Raw genomic sequence first — 7,970 nt, 5'->3', positions numbered from 1 at the left:
TTAATGGAGATGGAGGTGTGTTCTAGTGGTTCTGGGCAGGTGTGATGTAGTTAATGGAGATGGAGGTGTGTTCTAGTGGTTCTGGGCAGGTGTGATGTAGTTAATGGAGATGGAGGTGTGTGCTAGTGGGTCTGGGCAGGTGTGATGTAGTTAATGTTTGTATGATGGTGTCATTTGTATGTGTATGTTTTGTATTGTTTATAAAATATCAAATGAAATATAGGTTTTAAGTCCCAATGCAAAGTTACACCTTATTACATAAAACCATGTTATATGGTGATGTAATATAGATGACCAGCCTATTCCCTATGATGTAAACTACAACAGAAATAACTTAAAATGCATGACATCAAATCCATGCTGCATTGTGGGTAAATGGTGACTGGCTGACTGATTTATAAATAATAATGATTAGTTATTTATGATGCAAGGTGATTTATAGATCAGTCAGTGGCAGTTGCCTGCAATGTCGAACAAGTCCAATGCCAAATACCACAGCAAGTCACCAGAGTCTACCGTGCTAACAGGTTCCCTCTAGATAACACAACCACACAGTATATGAAAGCATGAGGTGTGGTTAACGTTTGCAAGCTTGAGCTAGATACCGAGCTAGCACACAAACTCTGTAGCACAGAGTTGATCATCCATATGACGTTGAGAAATAGTGCATTGTGGGTAGTTTAGAAGATATCCGGAAATAAGTAAAATATGTAACAAAGCAAAAACATAACTGTTTGTACTCATAGGTAACCAGATCGTGACTACAGCTAAGTTACAAAGTCTTTAACCACACTGTGTTGTTACACTGGTGAGTAAAAACTCATGCTTCCTACACTTTAACTTTTTCTCTGAAAATTAGATATACATTTTACTCAACTGCGTTACCCACTCCAGTCAACAGATGACGATGTGGGACTTTAAGGCAATGCTGCTAGTGTGACGTATAATGTAGTGGTCGGAACGCTTCTTTCAACAGCAGCAACAGTTAGTCAGCCACTTCGGTAGCTTGTTAGACAAAATTGCCGAACCAATAAAGCTCTTTAGACACTTTCGTGTTTATTTGCCACTGTGTTTCTGCCGTCTAGTTAGTTATCCGATTTAATTTAATATTTACTGTGTTGTTATTAGTCAGCTAGCGGGCTGGTTAAGTTATCATTAGCCTAGCTAGCTAACATCTCTGACCATGCGGTCACTAAGCTACTCTCCTCCTGCTAAAGAAGAAGAGGTCTGCTGGACGAAGGACATCACAGTAAAACAAGAAGTAGAGGGTGAGGCTGTTACAGTGAAAGAAGAAGAGAAATACGTTACAGTTAAGGAAGAAAATGACGCGTTCAGAGTGAAAGAAGAGGAAGATGTTACTGTAAAATGATTCTGTTTTTGGAGTGAAAGAGGAGGAGGGGGAGATGACTGCCACATCGAAAAAGGAAGGGGAGGAATCTGGATATCTGGGCCCGTTTTCCCAAACGCATCTTAAGGCATCCAATGGTTCTAACAATGAACTTAGCCATAAGATGGTTTTGAGAAACCGTTCCCTGATTAACACTAGTAAGTAGTGTCTTAAAAACAGAGGCACAAACTCTGCAGTTGTTGAACTGATGTTTGGTGTTAAAGCGGAAATCTGCAATTGCTACATCCATATTGTGACTTTTAAATTATTTATTTATAGCCATTGATTCTTGAAGAATATAACACATGCCGCATAGTTCAACTGTTGTAACCCATCAGAACCCAAAATAGGCTTTGTTTTACTCCAATGTTTAGAAACAATGTAAATCAACACTGTATCCTCAACATAGTTAAATGTAAATCAACACTGTAGCCTCAACATGGTTAAAATTATAATGTTGATATCATGGATGGTCAGTCCTTGCATCCATAGGTCTGTCAATGAATTTGAGAGTAGTTACATTTCTCCAGCCCCATCATCATCTTATTACCAAAACAGTGGTGGAATGACAGATTTGTTATTGTTTCAACTGCAGATTAGTTGTGTGTTTTTTTTAATCAGCAACAAAATGACTGCCCAGAGACTTGGTTTGGTAAACAGCTGAGGGTTGGGGGCTGGAGAAATGTAACGACTCTCAAATTCATAGAGAAAGCTATTGTAGCCACCGTAACCCAAAACCTAGCGACCTCGTCAAGAAGTTCAGACATCTTGGCGTAACAGTTATAAGGTGTTGGCTTGACAGTCACTGGACCCAGGTTTGAGTTCAGTTCAGGGCTACCCCCTGAATTCACCAAACTATAAATACAAAGACTGGCCATCCATGAGGTCAAAATTATAGTTTTAAACAGATTGAGGCTATATATTATATTCTAGATTTTATTTATTTATTTTATTTTTATTTCACCTTTATTTAATCAGGTAGGCTAGGTGAGAACAAGTTATCATTTGCAACTGCGACCTGGCCAAGATAAAGCATAGCAGTGTGAACAGACAACAACACAAAGTTACACATGGAGTAAAAAATAAACAAGTCAATGGCACAGTAGAAAAAAGGAAAACAAGTCTATATACATTGTGTGCAAAAGGCATGAGGAGGTAGGCGAATAATTACAATTTAGCTGATTAACACTGGAGTGATAAATGATCAAATGGTCATGTGCAGGTAGAGATACTGGTGTGCAAAAGAGCAGAAAAGTAAATAAATAAAAACAGTATTGGGATGAGGTAGGGAAATTAGGTGGGCTATTTACCGATGGACTAATACAGTAGAACAAAATAAATAAAAAAGTCTATATACAGTGACTGCAAATGAGATAAGTTAAGGAAATAAATAGGCCATGGTGGCAAAGTAATTACAATATAGCTATGGTGACCAGTGAGCTGAGATAAGGCGGGGCTTTACCTAGCAGAGACTTGTATATAACCTGTAGCCAGTGGGTTTGGCGACGAGTATGAAGCGAGGGCCAACCAACGAGAGCGTACATGTCGCAATGGTGGGTAGTGTATGGGGCTTTGGTGACAAAACGGATGGCACTGTGATAGACTGCATCCAGTTTGTTGAGTAGAGTGTTGGAGGCTATTTTATAGATGACATCACCGAAGTCGAGGATCGGTAGGATGGTCAGTTTAACGAGGGTATGTTTGGCAGCATGAGTGAAGGATGCTTTGTTGCGATATAGTTTTGGATTGGAAATGCTTTTAGTTTTACTTGCGTTTAAAAGCAGAGGTGGATCAGAGAATCACCAGCAGCAAGAGCAACATCATTGATGTATACAGAAAAGAGAGTCGGCCCGAGAATTGAACCCTGTGGCACACCCATAGAGACTGTCAGAGGTCCGGAAAACAGGCCCTCCGATTTGACACACTGAACTCTATCAGAGAAGTAGTTGGTAAACCAGGCGAGGCAATCATTTGAGAAACCAAGGCTGTCGAGTCTGCCAAACCCCCTTGGGTTGTGCCGTGGCGGAGGTCTTTGTGGGCTATACTCGGCCTTGTCTCAGGATGGTAAGTTGGTGGTTGAAGATATCCCTTTAGTGGTGTGGGGGCTGTGCTTTGACAAAGTGGGTGGGATTATATCCTTCCTGTTTGGCCCTGTCCGGGGGTATCATCGGATGGGGCCACAGTGTCTCCTGACCCCTTCTGTCTCAGCCTCCAGTATTTATGTTGCAGTAGTTTATTTGTCGGGGGGCTAGGGTCAGTTTGTTATATCTGGAGTACTTCTCCTGTCTTATCCGGTGTCCTGTGTGAATTTAAGTATGCTCTCTCTAATTCTATCTTTCTCTCTTTCTTTCTCTCTCTCGGAGGACCTGAGTCCTAGGACCATGCCTCAGGACTACCTGGCATGATGACTCCTTGCTGTCCCCAGTCCACCTGGCCGTGCTGCTGCTCCAGTTTCAACTGTTCTGCCTGCAGCTATGGAATCCTGACCTGTTCACCGGACGTGCTACCTGTCCCAGACCTATGATTTGACCATGCTGGTCTTTTATGAACATTTGAACATCTTGGCCATGTTCTGTTGTAATCTCCACCCGGCACAGCCAGAAGAGGACTGGCCACCCTTCATAGCCTGGTTCCTCTCTAGGTTTCTTCCTAGGTTTTGGCCTTTCTAGGGAGTTTTTCCAAGCCAACGTGCTTCAACACCTGCATTGCTTGCTGTTTGGGGTTTTAGGCTGGGTTTCTGTACAGCACTTTGAGATATCAGCCTATGTACGAAGGGCTATATAAATAAATTGAATAAGAATGTTGTGATTGAGAGAGTCGAAAGCCTTGGCCAGGTCGATGAATACGGCTGCACAGTACTGTCTCTTATCGATGGCGGTTATGATGTCATTTAGGACCTTGAGCGTGGCTGAGGTGCACCTATGACCAGCTCTGAAACCAGATTGCATAGCGGAGAAGGTACAATGGGATTCGAAATGGTCAGTAATCTGTTTGTTAACTTGGCTTTCGAAGATCTCAGAAAGACAGGGTAGGATAGATATAGATCTGTAGCAGTTTGGGTCTAGAGTGTCACCCCCTTTGAAGAGGGGGATGACCGCGGCAGCTTTCCAATCTTTGGGAATCTCAGACGAAACGAAAGAGAGGTTGAACAGGCTAGTAATAGGGGTAGCAACAATTTCGGCAGATAATTTTAGAAAGAGGGGGTCCAGATTGATCCATGATGTCATAATGATAGTTTAACCAGGTTTCTAGGCTATATGGTATATTCTAGTATTCATCCATGATGTCATAGTGATAGTTTAACCAGGTTTCTAGGTTATATAGTATATTCTAGAATTCATCCATGATGTCATAATGATAGTTTAACCAGGTTTCTAGGATATATAGTATATTCTAGAATTACCAGTGTAGATTTCCTGTGGAGGTCGAATTGTTACAGCTGTTGATAAGTCATTGTATAATATTCAGCCAATTTATTTTCTTGCTATTACATTAAAGGCGAAACATACCTAGATTCAATTACATTCATGATTTGGTTTCAAACTTTTGTTTTAAAATTTTCTCAAAGTTGGTGCCTTGATTGATTTGTCAGAAAACTATTTTTTATTTAAATGTAACCTTTATTTAACTAGGCAAGTCATTTAAGAACAAATTCTTATTAACAATGACTGCCTACCCTGTACGGCGCTGGGCCAATTGTGCGCCACCCTATGGGACTCCCAATCAAGGCCGGTTGTGACACAGCCTGGATTTGAACCAGGGTGTCTCAGTGAAGCACTGAGATGCAGTGTCTTAGACCGCTGTGCCACTCGGGAGCCTCAAAATCATGTTCCAGTGCTGTCACCAACTAAAATATATCTTGGTCAACCAAGAGTCATCTGTTCTTTCTACCAATCACCCCATGTTTAAAATAAATCAACAATATGTGCATAACTTGTCTGATGCTTTAAGCACGCTGTTTGATTAAATAATTACAGATACACAAATTACTCAAGGGAGCCATTCATCAATATAACCTAACCAGAAGTAGAAAAACTCTCCTCCTCCCTCTGCTGCTGGACTTCGTAAATTCTGCCGTCAAACTTTTTCCATTTGGAGTGCCAATTTATCTTACCATTTCTACCAATCTGCGTGCAAGTTATGATTTTCATATGCTCATTTTTGTGGAACAGATTAATTTAATTTATAATAGTATCTCAAAATCATTGTCTGTGATTAATCTATATTCTATCTAAATCTAAATGAAAATTATACAAATCTAAAAGCAACTTTTATTGCCATTGCCAACTATGTAAAAATAGCCGACATGAAGCCAACAAATAATAACATTGCAGCCTGAAGGTAGAAAATATCCTGATAAAAATAAATATCCTATAAATCACATTGGCTGCACATGACCTGTCTTCAACGAACTTTAAACATGGTATCAACTGGGTTAGCCCAAAACTCGTGATAGCAAGCTTGCAACATTGTATAAAATATTCTGGGCCCTCAGAGTTTCCCGGCCAGTGAGTTCTGGACAGACACAGCTGTCGGCTATTTGTGTAAAGGATAAGAAGTAATCAGGTATTTTATGACATTTCCACATTACATTTTTCCCTTTTATGCTGAGTGGTTATCAAGAGGGAGAGCTGGAAATATTTTATGAAAATACTTTGAGGAACTATTGTCATTCACATCTGATTTTGATTAGACTTTGTTTACATGCTGTTTGAGATTAAGAAAAAAATACTTTGAGAAGCTCCAACTCATTAGTGTTGGTGCGTTAAGACAATCAGAAATACTATCAGACATCCCCAAATTTAACTTTGACTATAATTACTCTTCCCTGAAGGAGGGAAATGAGGTATAACACCTGTTTGAATCCACCCTTTCCTGGGATGGTGAAGAGCGGTATTAAATTTAAGGAATAAATCAGAGCCTCACGCTCATCACCTGTGGAAGGCGGGGCTTCCAGCGAGGCATGGATTTAATAGTATGTTGTACCTAGTTTCCCTCCTTCAGGGAACAGTAGTTATAGTCATAACGTGTGGATTTAATAGTATGTTATACCTAGTTTCCCTCCTTCAAGGAACATTAGTTATAGTCATAACGTGTGGATTTAATAGTATGTTCCGAGTTTCCCTCCTTCAGGGAACAGTAGTTATAGTCATAACGTTAAGCTTGTCAAATTATGAACTTCACCTTAAATACTGGATCTTGCTGTGGGACAGTTTTTTGTATTCAGATCTCTGAAATGCACTCTAACTACGTAACATTTAGTGTCTCCTTATGTTACGCTGGGAAAACAGTTTTCATGGGCACAGAAATCCTAAATCATTTCAGAGTTTGCTAAATCCAATGGTTCTAACCGAGAGTCACCTTAACTTTATTGACAACACCCAAATGGATACTGTCATTAACGCAGTTCTTCAATAATTACACATCAGTCTTAATACTGTAGCAATTTAGTTACAGTCACATGTTCAACAATCATCAGCTGATCCAGGAAATCATTTTTTGAATGACAAACATCACGACATGCAACAATAACCAAAGTGCTTCTTCATTCATTACTCGGGTAAATACAGTTATGCTGTGCTCCACGTTGGATCCAACATCCCTAACAAATTGATGTTTATAATGTGTTATTGTCTGCTTGATTTACAGTAGAGGCTCGTTAGTCAGTTTGCACACAGAGATACTTAGCTCTTAATGTCTGGAGAACTGTTCCTTGATGGATAGGCTATTGTACAAACACAGAGCTATTTTCCTTTTATTCAGGACATTGAGAATGACAACACATTACAGAGTAGCCTAGTGGGATTATTCACAAAATGATCTGATGATCAGGTTATGAAATGTCATGACAAAGACATTTTAGTTTCCATGTTTCACCTGATATATTAAATGATTTATAGTCCTAGGTCTATGTTGTTGTTGTTAGGTGAAGTTATTGGTCCTACAGTAGGTCTATGCTGCTGTTAGGTGAAGTTATGGGCAAATTTGGCAAACACTTAGTGTACAAACCCTTTTTGTCCGGCTGATGGAAAATCTAGCAAAAAGAGCATTTTACTGGTTGAAGTGTTTTTTAAATACAAAGTGGTTGATTTGTGATGATGACACAAACATTATATTAAGCAGGACATTCAAATGAGCCTTACAATTATAATCCAAAGTAGTGTGAAATACTCTCATAAGCAACCTGGAAATGGAGGTTACTTCCTTGAGTTTTCCCCCATTAACATTCAGAATACATTGTGAAAAACTAAAATCTTTGATCACCATTTTTGCTCCAGGCATATATACTACATCCATAACTATCGGTTCCCCTTTAACCATCTTCCTGACTTTGGTGTTCACGTAGAAGTGACTATCGTGGATCCTCTGGGGAGCCTCAACAACCTCATGATTGTGACGAGGCAGAGAAAAGTCTCTCCACATTAGAACACTTCAAGAAACACCAGCAGAGACCCACAGGGAAAATATCCCACTGCTGTTCTGACTGTGGGAAGAGTTTTGTTTCTTCAGGACATTTAAAAGCACACCAGAGAATACACACAGGAGAGAAACCTTTTAGCTTTTAGTTTTTCTCAGTCAGCCA

Source organism: Oncorhynchus clarkii, chromosome 13 (genome assembly GCF_045791955.1).
Source record: "Oncorhynchus clarkii lewisi isolate Uvic-CL-2024 chromosome 13, UVic_Ocla_1.0, whole genome shotgun sequence".
Classification (NCBI taxonomy): domain Eukaryota; kingdom Metazoa; phylum Chordata; class Actinopteri; order Salmoniformes; family Salmonidae; genus Oncorhynchus; species Oncorhynchus clarkii.
This window is presented reverse-complemented; position numbering follows the sequence as displayed.